This window comes from Hypomesus transpacificus, chromosome 8 (genome assembly GCF_021917145.1).
Source record: "Hypomesus transpacificus isolate Combined female chromosome 8, fHypTra1, whole genome shotgun sequence".
Lineage (NCBI taxonomy): Eukaryota > Metazoa > Chordata > Actinopteri > Osmeriformes > Osmeridae > Hypomesus > Hypomesus transpacificus.
In genome coordinates this window covers 12,020,310-12,039,174 of record NC_061067.1, presented here as the reverse complement: position 1 = coordinate 12,039,174, position 18,865 = coordinate 12,020,310, and positions in this window count along the sequence as shown.

The window sequence follows — 18,865 nt, the reverse complement described above, 5'->3', positions numbered from 1 at the left end:
GTTCCCTTGGTGTGAGTGTGTTAAGAGTGACCACACACTGTAGGAGCAAAACGGCTAAATCTAGGATTTTTTGTCCTCATGTTTGTGGTCTCTCATAGTTATAAAATCTTATAAGATTTTTTAAATCTTTTAGTGTGTCCCCAATAGTCTACTGTCTGATCCATAAACTCACTCACAGGGAGGGTTTACTCTCAATAATGTACTTATAATGCAGTCTTCAGGTTGAGTCTGGGTGACCGTGTGTGGGGTTGAAGGAGAACAAGTTGAGTTTGACTCTGTACATTTTGTAAATAAGCGCATATGTAATTTCCTTCTATAAAATGATTTTTTGTGTGTGCAGATTGGACAGAAAGTTTAACAAACACCTTGACATAAAAATAACCCTGCAGTACTAGTCTCTAAGAGGCATGAAGGTATGAGTGTTTATAGAGATTAAAGAAATACAAAGATAACATACAGCCAATAAATGTTTGTTGTTACAGGCAGGCAGATGCTACATCATAGACCATCAGAGCACAGTAGGTTATAGTAGGATAGGGTTGCCAACTTTCTCAACCCCAAATGAGGGACACTTTCTTCCAGGCGCACACCCACATGCGCGCGCACTAACAGCTGACCAACAATAACGGAAATCGCAAGCTTTCATTAGCCATAAACCTACTAATTTCAGTGTAATTTTGGCAAACCACTAATAGCTACTCGCTTGGATGTATTGTTCATAGTAATAGTCAAGACAATTATTTGAAGTTTCTCCTTTTGACACACAATAACGCTCACCAGGGGCCAGTTCACACACACTGTCACCAACAAGCAACAACCGTGTCCCATAGCAACGTTTGCGTGAGTTTTTGCGCGTTTACAGTAGCCTATTGTCCGGTGAGGCTGTGATTGGAATACGGGACTGGAGCTGTCCCTGACGGGACAAATCAAAATCACCCATAATTCGGGATTTTCCAGACAATTCGGGACGGTTGGCAACCCTATAGTAGGAACACATTTATATGAATGGATAGTAATGAATATATAATAAGGCAAAAGCTGATCTACTGATTGTGATAAACAAAAGCACATTAAATTACATTTAATAATAATAATAATAATAATACATTTTATTTATATAGCGCTTTTCAGGATACTCAAAGTCACTTTACATGGTTAAAATAAACATAAAACAAGTACATCATATAAAATCATATAAAATCACAGCATTTTTACACATTAAAAGCAGATCTAAAAAGGTGCGTTTTAACTAATGATTTAAAAGTTGACAGGTTGGTGCAGTCTCTGATGGGTTTGGGGAGTGAATTCCAAAGGGAGGGAGCGGCGATGGAAAAAGCTCTGTCACCCCAGGTTCGGTGCTTGGTCCTGAGTGGGGTGGATAGGAAGTTGGCGTCAGAGGAACGGAGGGAGCGGGAGGGAGTGTGATGGTGAAGCAGGTCGGTGAGGTAGCGGGGGGCCTGGTTGTGAAGGGCTTTGTGAGTAAGAAGAAGCCAGTGGAGCTTCTGGAGGACAGGGGTGATGTGGTCACAGGAGCGGGTGTGAGTGAGCAGACGTGCGGCGGAGTTCTGGATGTACTGGAGTTTATTGAGGATTTTGGATGGTGAGCCGTAAAGGATGCTATTGCAATAATCAAGTCTGGAAGTGATGAACGAGTGGATCAGAATCTCGGCAGTGGTGGAGGAGAGTGATGGACGGAGGCGTGCAATGTTTTTGAGATGGAAAAATGCAGTCCTGGTGATGTTATTGACGTGTCGTTCGAAGGTGAGGTGACTATCAAAAATGATGCCAAGGTTACGGATGTGAGGGGAGGGGGACAGAGTGGAGTTGTCAATGTTGATGGTGAGGTTGTGGGCGGTTTTGGTGAGGGATTTCGGACCGATGATGATGAAGTCTGTTTTTTCACAGTTGAGTTTGAGAAAGTTTGTTTGCATCCAGGATTTAATTTCACTGAGACAGTTGGTGAGGGTGGAGATTGTCGCAGGGGTGATGGAGGTAGTGGAAATGTAAATTTGGATGTCATCGGCGTAGCAATGAAAGCAGAGTCCATGACGGCGTATGATGTTGCCGAGGGGAAGCAGGTAAAGGATGAATAGGAGGGGACCAAGCACCGAACCCTGGGGGACGCCTTGGGACAAAGGGGCAGGGGAGGAGGTGCAGTTGTTGATGTGGATGAACTGTTGTCAGTCAGTAAGGTACGATCTGAGCCAGGAAAGGGGAGTGCCAGTGATATTAATGGTGGATTGAAGGCGGGAGAGGAGGATAGAGTGGTTAACAGTATCAAAGGCTGCAGTGAGGTCAAGAAGGAAGAGGATGTTTAGATGGCCGGAGTCTGAAGAGAGGAGGAGATCGTTGGTGACTTTCAGAAGGGCTGTTTCAGTGTTGTGGGCAGAAGCCAGATTGGAATTGTTCGTACAGGTTATTGGAGGTGAGGTGGGTTTTCAGCTCTGAGGCGGCAGCACGTTCCAGTATTTTTGACAGGTCTTGTTTCTCCCACAAGACCAATCCGAGCGCAGATGTTTCAAAACACTTGCACATTAGCATGTGAAGACAGGTCCGTGAAAATGCGCCGTAGTGAGGATGTAGCCAGGTCCGTCGTTTAAGAAAGGTGATGACAATTCTAGGGGCCCACAGTCCGGGGGGGGGGGGGGCACAAAAACCCCAGTAGCCTATTATGTAGGCTTCCCTTTCTCTGACTAAATTATTATGCATAGGCCTAACTAATACTCTTACAAATGCATCAGAGTTCAAACAAAGCCACAAAATCAAACAGAATTTAAGAAAAAAAAGTTTATATTTTCCAAGCAATAACACCCTTCTTTAAAAAAATTGTTTTGTCCATGGTTTGCTCTTCTTTTGAAAATGTGAGCTATTTTATTGCTCACGAACTGCAGCAGCAGCCAGCTGGTTATCAATACTGAACTGACACTGCCATAACAGAAGCATAAATCAGGACGCCAAAAAAGAGAGGAGAGGAAGAAAAGAGAGGCCAGGAGCACATCAGGAGCCCAGAATATCAGCAATTTTTTTACAAAAAAGGTGAGAGTGTTAAACTGGCTGCGCAGGCGCCCTGTGGTTCACGAGAAATGGCTAACCTCGTCCAACGTCACGATGTAGGAGTGACTAATGTTAGCTAGTCAGTTACTATTTACTAACATTACTGCGTTAACCGAATGACACTAACGTTGAACGTAACGTGTGGTCAGCAGTGTAAAATAATCACCTGACATTACAAAATTATCCACTAATTATAATCCACAGAATAAATCAGTAAGGTTTTAATTCGTCAAATGTTAAAATACGCTGTCAAAAAATTCCAGTAGTAGTAGGACACCATTTTCCATTCTTACATTAGTGTTTACTAAAACTAAACTGCTATGGTGGCCTGTTGACATGAGTCTTGTTAATGTTAAGCAGGGGCTAATCTTACATTTTTGTCGTCCTCATACAATAAAAAAGTGAAGCTGTTTCTCGAGAGCTATGGCATTGATAATGTGAGTTTGGGTGTGTTGCACCAGGTGCTTGATTTTTACATAATAATACCCAGTGACTCTTTGCTGAGTGGTTAATTGAAAAGAATTTACAAATTGGGTGCATTGCGTCAGGCACTGTCAAGAACATAGAGAAACAGAAAAATAAAGAAAAAAATGAAATATAATGCATGCAGTCTAAGAAAAAAAGTGGTGTAAAATTGATCTTTGATAAGTCGAGGGGCGGGGGCCGACACCAATATTCTTTCAGGGGGCCCAGAATTCCTAGCAACGGCCCACTGTTATGGAGGACCAAACCTACCATATTTACAAATGAATGAATGAATAAATGTCCACATCCATGCATTTAGACAGAAATAAACAAATATATGTATTAATTAATGCACAATTGTCAATTGATTTATTGATTGATTTATTGACTGATTTATTGACTGATTTATTGACTGATTTATTGACTGATTTATTGATTGATTGATGTATATATTTATTCATTTATTCATTTATTTATTCATTCGTTCATTCATTGTTCCCAATATGATAATGAGAGGAGGCCAGTAAGCGTGGAAACTGACGTTCAGACATTGCAATCAATCCAGAGCCATAGATTCAATCTAGCTATCGCCTGGGACACACTGGCTGCAAAACGCCCTGAAGCGCCTCAATCTGCTACGAATGGCGCAATGCTGTTCACACTAGACGCGCATTTCTTCACGCCGGTCACCAAGCCTTTCACCTTCTCTGAGCTTTCATTGTAAAGCTGACATGGTACATCAACATGGCATAGGCTACAGGCTATTTAGGCAACTTGTTGGTCCAACAACCGTCGCAACAGAATCCCATTGCCAACATAACGTGGCAACGTTTGGCTTTTGCTGCCGTGTAGAGTTAGTAGTCTTTGTAAAATACGTGCTGTGGGGCATATGTAGGACTAAGCTACATTTCATCTTGGATGATTAACTTTGTGTCGTCAATCTTCACAACTTTCTCTTCTGCTTGATTGGGGGCTATGACAGATCGTCTATCTCGCTCTTACACACAGGACAAATATGTTATTATTTTTAAATGTTCAAATTTTGAGAATTGATCGGATATCGTTTTTATCGGGGAAACACATGGTTGGCGTGTTAAGTGATAACCCACAACTAACCTAGTCAAATCTTTATAACATGTTTGTTTATCCAAATATCATATATGGTGAATTAAATTTGTTTTCAACGAGGTCGGCCAGCCTGGCCATGTAGGCTATATTGTCCATGACAGCAAGGATGGATGTAAGACTACATAATCGAATACAAAGCGTTGAAAACGATTTGCCAATGGTGTGTCAAATACCACCTACCTATTTTGATTGACACATGTCATTAACATAATGAGATGAATAAATGAATGAATAAATGAATGAATGAATAAATGAATGAATAAATGAACGAATAAATATATACAAATAAATAAATACACAAATAAATACATAAATACATGTACCTTATAAGGTAATATTGATTGACAATTGTGCATTAATTAATACATGTATTCATTTATCTATGTCTAAATGCATGGATGTGGACATTTATTTATTAATTCATTCATTTCTAAATATGGCAGGTTTGGTCCTCCATACCCTGGATGTAGCAAACGTGTTTAGGCTATTTATCCATCTCTAGCAGTTAGACTGAGGTCTGAATTGAACTGATCCTGACCAAAAGCAGCATCTTGGTACCAGGAAGACGACACGTGAAAACAAACAAACCCCCAAAACTATCTAGAGCCCCACCGAGAGCGGAAAGAGCTCCCGGGTCGCTGCAGCCGTGGGACCGGGCATAGGATCGTCTAGGTTGGATAACTGACAGAAACCTTGACCAATGGTGCTACGGAGGGCGTGAGGGGGCCGGGCCAGAAATAAAGCGCTGTGTTCGGTTGAACTGACATCGTTTTCGGTGTACCGACATCTCAGATCGGCGGTTTCCAAGCGCAGCGCTAAACTGGATTAGGATATTTCATTTACCCTCTTTTTTAGACTGTACCAAATAACGGGTTTTAAATTTAAACACAGGTGCTTTGAGGAGAAATCAAGGTAACAACGTTAAGAGGGGAATTTTTTTTTGTAATGGGACGGACCGTAGAGAACAACTGTCCTCGTTTTGTTTTGATCGCAGTGATGATGACAGTCCAAACTGCTGTGATGGAGCTGTTGTCATCCATTGATAATTTTGTCCTGACTTTGAATCCTGATAAATGCGTGTTTAGTTCCAAATTACGAAATATTTTGGCTATTTTATTATAGTGCAAATTCTACAAGCAACTGAGACTTCTCGTAGCCTATATGTCTCCCTTATTCGCGTAGTTCAATCACTAGCTAGTTCCTCGTAAAAAAATCTCACCATATTAAGTTTTGATAGTGGTAGATATAGGGACTCTTTAACTTCAAGGCATATACTGTCTTGTGTGTTGGTGTTATTTTGGAGACCAACTTTCCTTTCATTGCCTACTGTTTTGGAGGTGTCCATGTCTGTAATGGAGCCCCGGCGGCGGTAGGCTATATCCAATATATTAGATTTCAGACCCTCGACTGGCAGGAATGTTGATGATGCTGTCCGCGAGACTTCAGGCTGGACTCGTAGTCGAGGCGCGTGCCACTGTCACCAACGTTGGCGCGCTGTCCTGTACAGTTAGCGGGCGGTAGAGGCATAGATCTCAGCAGACGTTTCTACATTTTATTTACTGCTGGTTTTATCTCCCTCTCTCTCCTTCTCTCTCCTCTACCACGTCCTCTCTCCCACCACGTTTGTTTCTATTATATACCTTTCTGTCCTCTTTGTCTCCCTCTCTCTCTCCTCTCTACCTCTACCCTCCGTTGTGATGACATGTGATGGTGAGTACCTCCAGCAGCCTGTCCTTACAACAGAGCTGTTTGGTTTGACCTATTTCCATGTTGTTTAATCTGGTATCTCAGTGCTTCCTGCCACACACACACACACAATTCAGTTGTGGATTACCCATCGAGCGATTACAATTTTGTCCCATACATGGCAGCGAGATGTTATTGTTTAGTTTGGTTACTTCCTGTGTACCAGTGTTCTTGTAGGCTTCCCCCTATTTGAGTTAGGTAGGAAGATTAGGTATCTTCCTCAGGAACCCCCCCCCCCCCCACACACACACACACACAACTCCTCTCGACAGAAGTAGGTGAGAGGGTTCGTTTGATTCGGCTCACTGAGCAGTTGGCCAGGAATGGGGTTTATGCAGCTGCACATATTAGCTGTAGAGATGATTGCTGCATTCAATGTTCCCTCTAAACTGCGCGCCTGCGTGGCTGCGCAGACCAGTTGAAGGACCCGCGCACTAGATTTTTCAGACCGCGCACAAAATGAAATAAAATATTTTTTTAATTATTATTTTAGAAAAACTATCAATGTTAAAGCTTTTAACTAAACGGCTACCCTCAAGCTTTGACTAACAATGACAATCTAGGGTGACCAGACGTCCTCTACCCTGATATGTCCTCTTTTCGAGACCTAAAAAATGTTTCTCTGGGTCTTTCACAAACTATTACGCCCTTACAAGTTTATAGGGTTAGGGTTAGTGGAAAGTATATCTCCCTTACGTTCTACCTTCTTGCTGTATAGAACTGTCATTCGTCGACCGCCTCTCATTGTTGCCAAATGCACAATAATTATCTTCCAAATACGATCATTTTGATCCGATGGTGCGGCATGCAATGAATGACCATGCAATGCATGACCAGCACCCCACTAGCAAGCCAAACTAGTTTACATGGCTACAGTAGGTAGTCTAGGTGTTTTCGCTATCTAGTTGTTCTTGCATTTCTTGTAAATCAGCGTTAACAAAAAGCAGATGAGATAGAGCTAGCTCTAACTAACATTGACATTTGATTGTTGCTTAATCGGTGATTTAGAAGACCGTACTGTTCAAACTATCTTTACGAGCATTTAATGTAGCAAACTAACAGTTAGCATGCTAGCGCAGACAGCCTACAATACCATATTTCTTAGCTTAAACATCGCCCTCAATTAAACGCCACCCTCGAATAAACGGCGCACCAAAAATGAACAATGTGTAATAAATCGAAGTTTAATCAAATAAATACGGTAATTAAGAAAGAAGAAAAAAACGCAGAGGTAGCCTGGTCCTAACCAGACCCTGTACATTTCATTTGTACAGAGGGTCTGGGATCGCTCCATTGACAAGCGTTAACTTCCTTGAAGGCGGGTCCTCTGTTGAAGTTTAAAACTATTGGATCTGCCCAAAGCCACTCTGATCTGCCATAACCAATCGCAAGCGTTCGTCTTAGCCAACTCCTTCACCACTACATTAACGGAGCTAGCTGCCGTAGCTGGAAAATCAAACTTTTCCCGAACCCCGTAGGGAGGAGGGCTACAACATCATGGCCACCTACAAAACTCAGCAAGGAATGTTCTTGCTCCGGCTTTAACTTATGGATATTCGGCAACATTGCCACAACCGCAGAATAACTCGCTCGCATCTTTCTCCGCCGCCATTACTGAACTACTCAAACTAGTGCACGACATTAACGTCATCGTTGTCAGCCACTCCGTCTGTTCGCTGATTGGACCTGCAATTTATTTTTTTCTGAAAACCGACTTCAAAGTCAAACTCCCAGACCTAGTACAGAAGCAAAATCCAAATTGAGCGGAAGTACGTAGGAGGGCAGAGCCAGGCTAACGCCGACGGGCCCCCAAATCAATTCTGCTTAAGGCCCCATAAAGGCTTGGGCCGGCCCTGGCTATAGGAAACAAACGATTCGTTAATTTCCAGACTTGGTCTTGCTACGAGTCTTTGGATTTTTTTTTCACATGACCCGCATTGAGTTTAGTTTAGTTTTGATTTTAGTAGAGGAAACAGTTTCCTCATTCCCTTTCGTGTGGCCGCTTCTTTAGTAAGACGTGAATGATATTCGCTTAAGTCATCATACTGACTGGTTTTGTTATTTTCACTTTACATTTACACTTATAGTTTAGAGTAGTGTAATTGTTGCCGTGATAATTAAATGCTAGTGTGATAATAAATGACTATTTAAAACCATACAAACTGTTGTACTGTATTTAGTAGAGGTTTTCTTAAAAACATGTCCAACAACATGTCCAACAGTCCATTCATGTGGGTGTATAATGTGTGTGAATACTCAGGTTGGTCAACAGTCCATTCGTGAGTGTCATCAATGAGATTGTATATGTGTGCACACTCAGTTTGGTCAACAGTCCAGTTGTGAGTGTCATCAATGTGATCATTTGAAGTATGTGTGTATGCAAGTGATGACCACGGTCAGTATCCTGGAACAACAACAGGCTAGTAGTCAAAGTGCTGTGCCCGAGTCATCCATGCACTTGTCGCCAGCATGGCTCTATAGGGTGCTGGGGGGCACCAGTGCTAGCCTGGCTCTGCCCTCCTACGTACTTCCGCTCAATTTGGATTTTGCTTCTGTACTAGGTCTGGGAGCTAGGCTCTGAAGTCGGTTTCAAGAAACAATTTTTTTTTAGGTCCAATCAGCGAACAGAGGGAGTGGCTGAGAACGATGACGTTAATGTTGTACACTTGTTTGAGTAGTTCAGTAATGGCGGCGGAGAAAGATGCGAGCGAAACTATTCTGCGGTTGTGGCAACGCTGCCGAATATAGGTTAAAGCCGGAGCAAGAACATTCTTTGCTGAGTTTTGTTGGTGGCCATGATGTTGTGGCCCTCCTCCCCACGGGGTTCGGGAAAAGTTTGATTTTCCAGCTAGGCAGCTAGCTCCGTTACAGTAGTGGTGAAGAAGTTGTCTAAGGCAAACGTTTGCGATTGGTTATGGCAAATCAGAGTGGCTCTGGGCCGATCCAATAGTTTTAAACTTCAACAGAGGACCCGCCTTCAAGGAAGTTAACGTTTGTCAATCGAGAGATCCCAGACCCTCTGTACAAATGAAATGTACGAGGGTCTGGTTAGGACCAGGCGACACCAGTGCATGGTGTCACTGGAAAATCCAGTGCTGCAACCATGATTTCCCAGCTGGTCATATGTGAAGACTCTTGGAGGTCGTCTCTCTCTTACAGGTCGATGATATCGTTCTTCTCTACTGTTGTTTCCACTCTGAACAGTTGACGGCGCTATTGGCGTTCTCTCAGAAGAGTTTCCTCTTGAGCAATCATCTCCTGTTGTTCTGTGGGTGAGAGTTGTGTGACTCCCCTGTCAGCATCCTCCCTGTCTGTGTTCACCTGCGGCTGCATCCCAGGGAGAGGCTGATCTCTGAGCTGATAGTATCCATAACCATCATCATCATCGCTATCATTGTCTGCTTCAGGGTTTGGTTGCTCCCTGCCTTTGTAAGTCCAAGCTGTTGTCTGTCTCTGTGCTTTAGCTGGTTTCAGTTGAATTTCCAGAGGCAGGTGGTCACATGGCAGAAAGTTACAGTGCATGATCCTGCGTCCTCTTGCCTTGCCTTGCTCTGGTATTACCTCATATATTGGCATGTCTTTTCCCACCTGACGGAGGACTTTATGAATGCACTCTTCCCAGTGGTTTCTGAGCTTCCCTGTTCCCCCTCTGGGTGTTATATTCCTGACGAGAACATGGTCACCCTCATGTAATACTGAACTCCTTATTTTGCTGTCATGATTTCTCTTGCTCCTCTCAGCACATTTTTTTTGCATTGGCTGTCGTGATCTCGTATGCCTCTTGCATCTGCTCTTTCCACTTTCTCATGTACTCCTTATGATCAGTGCTTCTAGTCTCAGGGGTCAATCCAAACAGCAAGTCCACAGATAATCTTGGTGACCTTCCAAAGAGTAGGTAGAAGGGTCAGAAACCTGTGACTTCACACCGAGTGCTGTTATACGCATAAATGAGTTTGGGTATTGACTCTCGCCAATCTGACTTCTGCCTCTCAATAAGCATTCTCAGCATTTGCAGTATTGTTCGATTTAGGCGCTCTGTCTGATCGTTGCGTTGAGGATCGTACACAGTTGTTCTTGAGACCATCACCCCACAGTTCTTCTTCAGCTGTGCAAACAACTAGTCTTCAAATTCCCCTCTCTGGTCATGATGAATCCTCAGGGGGAACCCAAACTTCTGCGCATAATCATTAAATATCTTAACAGCAACAGTTTTGGCCGATTTCGATGTGGTGGGATGGGCTTGGGCAAAGCGTGTATAATGATCTCCTTTTACCAATATGTATTCATATTCGTAAGTGGAGTTTTGGTTTCTCAACAGGGCTTTTTCTGCTTAAGGCAGTTACACTGACATAATGCATTATCTCCCTTTGCATGTGTGGCCAGAAGAAGCGATCCCGAATCAGTGATGTTGTGCGTTCCACTCCTGTGGAGCTGTCTCAAAACTGATGATTTGTATATTTCAGGTAGAACAAGTTGTGTCCTAGGTACAGTCTTTCGGTGAAGTCTCCCAGTCACGGAGGAGACACTGCCCCGAATGATTTAAGCTGCTGTCCCACAGGCTTCTTATTTGACTGTTTGCAGGCGATGATTGGGCCAATATCTTGATCATTTCTCTGAGCTTGACAGATAGCTGTTCTCGAAAGGGGTATAGGCAGGTCTCCATCAGTTACCGCACACCCAGTAGCCAGCACACACCACACTGTGTGTGAAACATTCCATTCCGAAGCTTGTACCATGGTTTGCACCAAAGGGGAGGACATTTCCTCTGAGCATAATCTAATCGTTTCTATATCACAGGGCATTCTCAAAAGACCATCAGCATCACCATTCTCTCTACCTGGACGATATTTGATTGTCAGGTCAAAGTCTGCTAACTCGGCAGTCGGCAACCCACCTATGTCCTGTGGCGTTGACCTTAGCCGTCGATAACACATAGGTGAGTGGGTTGTTGTCCGTATATACAGTGCAAGATGAGCTGATTAGATAATCTCTGAATCGATCAGCAACTGACCACTTCAAAGCCAGAAAGTCAAGTTTTCCTGATTGAAGATGGTAGTTTTTCTCTGCTTTGGTCAATGTGCGAGATGCGTCTCTCCAGTAGGTGTTGATGTTTGTCAGTCCATGTGATTGGCTTGTGTGAAGGTGTTCCTTTGGACTTTCCTTTCACTTTCCTTGCCATTGAGCTGCGATCCCTCTGCTTGTCCGTTCCAGGGTCCAACTCCAACAGGGCATAAAGAGGGCCGGCAATCCAGGAGAAGTCCTTGATGTTCTCCCACAGTCCTTGGCCTCTTCTCCTTTAAAGCCCTCACAGCCGTAGTATCAGCAGGGTCCATTTTACTGCCCTCAGCCAACACGAGGCGCCCCAAGTCGCAGACCTCGCGCTTAAACACTCCACACTTACTTGGTTTTAACTTTATCCTGTGCTGTCGTAGCCGCTGTTGCTCTGTCCTCACATGCTCAACGCTAAAAGGCAGCTGGAGTGTTCATCAGACCGAAGGGGATTCTGATCCATTCATAGAGACCCCATGGTGTCACAAAAGCGGTTATGGGTCTACTCTCTTAGATGCTCAGGGAGATAATTGACTCGTTAATATCTGACTCCAATTTTAGAAATGTGCCCAAGTGCGTTACCTGTAACCTTGAGCGCTAAACAGTTAATGACATGAAACTCTGACGCAGGTAAAAATCGTCTGCTTGGTCAGAGCACCGACCTTAAAGTATGCATACTCACTAATCAGTTATTTATCTCTTCTATAATATGGATTTAACCACAAACCTAGTATGTAAACCGACCACCCAGAGGCTCTGGTATTTCCTTCAGAGCGTGGAGATCCACTGTAAGTGACTCAGAGGCCTTAAGTTAAAACCTACTTCAAAAATCTATGTTTATAATCAGGATAGCCGCATCGACCCAACTAAATCAAGGTTTTCACCGCCGTAGCGTGATAGATACTTTTCAAGGAGAACAAGTAACTTAAATTGCACAATAATAGTTTATTATCTAAATAGTAAGATAATCAATACAAGTATAATGAAACATCACCAAATACAAAACATACCATCAGAGCAATGGTTATTGAAGGTATTCACAATGAAGTCTAGGCACCTAACGCACCAGGGGTGCGTTTCCCGAAAGCATCGTAAGCCTAAGTTGATTGTAGAGTCCATCGTACGATGGATCTTAGTTGTACGGGCCGTTTCCCGAAACCATCGTAGCTAAAGAGGCACTTGAAAATTGTCGTAGATTAACGAGAGCTCCAGACCAGTCGTAGATCGCTAAATGCATCGTAGCACAGAGACTCAGTGGAGACACACGTAGGCCGACCATGAAAACTACATTAAACTCATGCTGAAAGTTACTTCCGATTGAAAATAATATTATTTTGGTCCTCTTTTTACACCAGTTACGCTGGAACTGGGATATTTCTTAGTGAACCATACAAGTTTAACTGCCAAAAAAATATCAGAATCCGGTTTATTCTCAAGTAAATTTAGGTTACACAAAATAATTAGATTTAGTGGGTTTGGCGCATGCAATGAAGGTATTTAAAAACAAATGTCAGTCTTATTCAAAATATTATAACATTGAAATATGGCTGTTGTGATGTGCAATAGTAACTAGAAATGCATAAACGTAACGCTTTTTACTAGTGCAATAACACAACAACAATTGAACATTGAATGAATTATAGAATTATAATTCTATAATTCTATAATAGAATTATAATATTAGAATTATAGGGCTGGTAGCCCTATAAAGAGCAGATCCCCCTGGCGTGCCTGAGAGAAGCAGATGGTGGGAGGGCAACAAAACATGTGAGCATGCAGACAGGAGGAATAGAGTGTATATGCGGAAACAATAGCCTACCTGGGAAGAGGGAGGTGCAGTCCAATTCTCCCATACTTCATTTGGCCTGATGTGGTATTCTTCTCCTGGATTTAAGTTAATTTCAAGTGCCTAATTCCATTTAGACATGAGTCAGTCAGCAGTTGGAAGAAACTGTTCCTTGGGCGAGAGGTTCTTGTCCGGGTTGACCGTAGCCTCCTGCCAGAGGTGAGTGGCTGGAACAGTGTCCCTTACGGAAAGAAAATGTATTTACCAATATATCATTTGAAATACATTTTAATATATTGTAATATATTATTTTCCATTACATTGACCAATATATTATATATGGAAATACATGGAATAATATATTGATGATAAATATATTACTAATATATTATAAACTATAATATATATTCATGTAATATATTGCAATATATTGCAGAATACAGCAATGATTGCCGTTTTCCATATATTGCAATATATGGAACATTAATATATAATATATGTGGTTATATATCCCAAAATATATGCAATTATGTATTCATACATAACCACCATAATCTATGCCGCTTTATATGGGAAAATGTATGGGTAATATATGTAAAGATATAGTGTCACATGTATGCTTCATATATGGTAGAATATATTTTAAATATATGTAAAATGATATGGAAAGATATATTGTACAATGCATGTGTACATATATGAGAACATGCCCATACAATGTACAGACATATATGGTGATATTTACATTAAGTCATTTAGCAGACAATCTTATCTAGTGACTTACAGTAAGTTACAGTAAGTACAGGGACATACCCCGAGGCAAGTAGGGTGAATTGCCTTGCCCAAGGACACAGCTTCATTTTTTGCGCTTCCGGAAATCAAACCGGAAACCTTCTGATTAATAGCCTGATTCCCTAACCGCTCAGCCATCTAGAAGGTATTCTAATAAGGTTGTCAACAGCAGTATTTCAAATGGAATCCCGATTCAAACAGTACCACCTGCTAACTGAAAATTTGCCCCCAAAAACGTAAATACCGTAAGATTGACATTTATTTAGGGAGAAGTGGCTAATTCAAAAGAGGTTTGCTGGAAGCAATCATTGTCATATATTTCAAATGTTTTTCCATAAATTGTACCTATATTTAAAATATATTCCACAATATATTGAACACATATCTGTACATTTATTTCATGTATATCTTTCCATATAATTAGGATTCCCCCGTCAGCAATAGGCTTTAAGGTGACTTCCCCCTAAAGTACCCTGCAAAGTTTCACCTTAATATGTGAAAATATGACTGAATTAGAGCTGTTTGAGCTTGGACCAAATGTGACTATGATTGCCATAGGAGAAACGTCTTATTTTATTATTCAGTAACTGAACACTGCAAAGTCTAGATCTTGGAATGGCTCAATTGGATGAGAGGTTGTGCTGGTAAACGAAGGGTTCCAGGTTCAACTACAGAAATGTGGTTTTTATTTTTACAAAACAGTTTCTAGTTTTCTGGGTAATCCCGGTGTAACTATCTATTATGTCAATTTTACAATATTTTGCAATTTTCAAGGAGGAATTCACCATTGCTGCTTACAGCTACATTTTTTTACATATAATTCAAATATATTCTACCATATATTAAACATACATGTGACACTATATCTTTACATATATTACCAATACATTTTCCCATATAAATCGGAAAACATGGTATTTCTAGATTTAAAATTGCATATATTTTGGGATATATAAACACATATATTATATATTCATGTTGAATATGTTGCAATATATGGAAAACGGCAATCATTGCTGTATTCTGCAATATATTGCAATATATTACATGAATATATATTATAGTTTATAATATATTAGTAATATATTTATCATCAATATATTATCCCATGTATTTCGGTACAATATAATGATTAAATCCCATATATGGACATATATTGCCTAATATATCAAATCATATTTTCCAATATACTGCAATATATTTTCCTTCCGTAAGGGGTGTCCAAGGCAGGGTACCAGATGGTGATGAAGGAGGTGAAGATGCACTCAAATATGGTACCCATCATTGTCAGTACCCAATACTGCACCATCATTGTCTTTGATAGATCAACTTCTTCAGTTGACACAGGAAGTACATCCTGTTGTGCCTTCTTGGTGAGGGAGCTGATGCTACGTTTACATGTATTCATTTAGCAGACGCTTTTATCCAAAGCGCCTCTAAGAGAGAGATTTACAAAAAGTACTGGGAGATGGTAGTGACCAGGAAATGGAAGGATTCCACAGTGTTGACTGGGTGTCACAGGGTGAAGGGGCTGGGAGGGTGTGAAAACTCATACAAAAATCATAAGCCATTCAGGGCCTACACAAAAAACTCATTGATGACACGTTGCCGTGCTTCAAAGCCAGCCAGGTACTGGACATGCCGGGGATCGTGGGCCTGCAGGGGAAGGCCATCTTCTTCCTCACCATCTTCCTCCAGCTGGTCTTCTTGAGGACCCAAGGGTGTTCCAGCTCTCACAGCTAAGTTGTGCAGCATTGCAGTTACTGCAATAACTGCACAGCATTTCGTTGGGTGGAAAAGAAGACTTGTCGAGACCAGCCGACTTGTGCAGACATCGTAATCTCATCTTCCATGTGCCAAGTGTCCTCTCAACAATACTCCTGGCCACACGGTGAGCTTTGTTGTACCTCTCCTCAGCCTCGTTGTGGGGGTTGGCGACAGGAGTCAAAAGGTATGGCCTCAGGGGATACCCACTGTCCCCGAGAAGCAGCCATCCATCCCTGGAAGCTTGTGCCTCCTGGCCAACAGAGGAGTTCGAAAAAACATAGGAGTCGTGGCTGCTGCCAGGCCATCTTGCCACAAGATCGGTGATGAGACCCTGATGGTCACAGACAACCTGGCAGTTGATGGCAGCATAGCCTTTCCTACAAAACAAAACATGGCCATCATTGGAAGGGGTTAGGATGGGAATGAGGGTGCCATCAATTACCCCAATTACTTGGGGGATGTTATGTTTCCCTAAAAAAAAATCCTGCACCGCAGACTTGTCCCCTCTAGTTGTGGGGAATTGGATGTGGTCTGGGATGTGGCGAAGCAAGGCTGATGTTACTGCCTGCATGGATCTCGATACTGAGGCCTTGGAGAGCCCATATCCATCGCCAAGAACCTCCAAGAAACTGCCAGTGGCATAGAACCGTAGCGCTAACAGTAGCTGGGTTGCAGGGGTCAGTGCATAGGACCTCTGTGTTGGCCTCTGCAGGTCTGCCTCAACCAGGTTCAGGAGCATCATGATGTCAGCCCTTCTGAGCCGGTATTTGTGTTGGATGGCAGAATCCTCAAGGATGTCCAGTGGACTCATCGTTGTCCTCACAAAGGCGTTGAGTGTCACTAGCCTACTTCTGGGCCGCCGCCGCCGGTCTCTCTCTCTCTCTCAAGTGGATTATTCGCTGTATTGCAGCCATGTTCCGCTTGAGAAGTAGGCTACACCTCTCCTTTATATACCGTGAGAATGTAATGGATGGGTCTGTATGTCAATTAAACTAATTAGAGTCATCTGACACATCTAACACTCATAATGAGTATAATTGATCAACCATCAATTAAAGTAGAGTTAATTATTCATGTTGGAAACAATGGTTCCATGTTGAAGACATGGGGTATTCAATACGGATGTGTTTGTCACATTGTCATTTGTGGCCAATGTGGGAATCATGAGATTGCAAACTTGGTCTTGGAAAGCTGTTGGCCTATTATTGCAACATTGTAGATATAGTCAACACTAGAAAATAAGACAGTAAATATGTTGGAGATTGAGATGCTTGTATTTGTACATTGTATTATTTAGGCTGCTAACTGCATAGCATGTGTGATACCATTTATATGCATGGTTGTTTACTTTATTGCTCAATCAAGTAGTAAATATAGGAATCCTATAGATTTGCCCATGGAAAGTGGAGTATCAAGAAGAGTTAAAAACCAAGGCACAAGATATCAAAGAAATATTTGTTTTATTGGAGAGTTGGTTCTCCCTGCTCCTGCTCCTCACCTGGATCTCTAAGATGAAAAAACAAAAGCATGTAAGGATGGGACAGGCAACACTGAATATATGACAGACTACAATACACAATGTAGCTTTTACTTAATTAAAATGAACATTGTATGCTTAGGCTGTAAGTTAACTTATACACTACCTTGTTGGTTGGGCAGAATAATTGGCACAGAAATGGAGGGCCTCTCAAATATAATTTGCTTCAGCAAGAGCTTCTTTTCCTCAATTTGGAGGCGAGCCCTTTTGATGGCCAAGACCTCCTCCTGGTGACGTGCAACCCTGGCTGCTGAGTCCTTAAGTGTTTTCTGAATGGATTTGAGGATGGTGACTTTTTCCCTTTCCAGCTCGACCAGATCCTGGCTGCAGGCACAGGTGTTCTCGAACCTGGGTGTGATTGAAGCCGTCTGCAGCACACCGGAGACCAGGGGACCAGGGGAGACCGGGGGACCAGGGGAGACCGGGGGACCAGGGTAGACCGGGGAACCAGGGGAGACCGGGGGACCAGGGGAGACTGGGGGACAAGGGTCATGTATTCGTGAGGTGCTGGCTGTGGGCAAAACACCCCCGCAGATATGCACCCCCCCAGTGATTCCGTCCGTGGACGTGACACCCATGATCTGAATTGCCCTCTCCTCCTCGGGTGTCAGGGATGTAGCAGAGCTTGGCCCACCGCCAGTTTGGCTCAGAGAAGCCCTCACTGCAGCTGCCTTTCGTTTTGAGAGGCTGGAGAAGTCTTGCCACTTCTTGCGTATGTCGCTTCCCCATCTCCTGACCCCACTGACTGCCGTCAGTTTTTGGCAAATGTCCTCCCACACCTTGGTCTTCTGTTTATTGGTGTGGGCATCTTTAAACCTCGAAAACAGTACAACCTTGTGCTTTTCGACTTCCTCTATTAAAATCGCCATTTCATCAGGCTTAAAGCCAGCCTTCCTTTTTTTTCGGACGCCATTGGTCTTTCATCAAATGGTTTGGGCTTTGGGTTTGTTGCCTGAGCATTTTTATACTCGTCGCGGTGATTGCAGGGAACTGACACCGGTGTAAAACTCAGATGCAGCACAGTTTGCACAATCACCTTCATGTCTTTGCCTTCATGTAGCATCATACAATGTAGCTACATCAAAAAGTGCTCAAATAAGTAGCCTATAATAAATGTAAAGTTTTCTGTAGCGACAGAAAATATGTTTTGTGTGCCGTCAATATTCCGTATTCGTCATTTATTTTGGTTAACGTTTTAATTTTGAAGTCTTCAAGTTGCGTCAGAAGACTCACATTTCAGTACAATGGACAGCGTCTTGTTAAGTGCAACTTAAGAGACACGTACGATGGTTCTCCTTACGAGCAGGTTCGGGAAACGCACGTAAGAAATAACGATGGATCGTTATTTTCATCGTAGAGAACCCTCGTAACAGCTACGATCCATCGTTATCGGGAAACGCACCCCAGAGCTGTATCATAAACAGAACTAAAAGTGATTGGTAAAACTTCTCCCTATATACACCCAAACCTTACTAAAATGGGGACACCAGCCATATGACAGGGTTAGGGTTAGGGTGTCTAACGCATACAAATTCAAATTG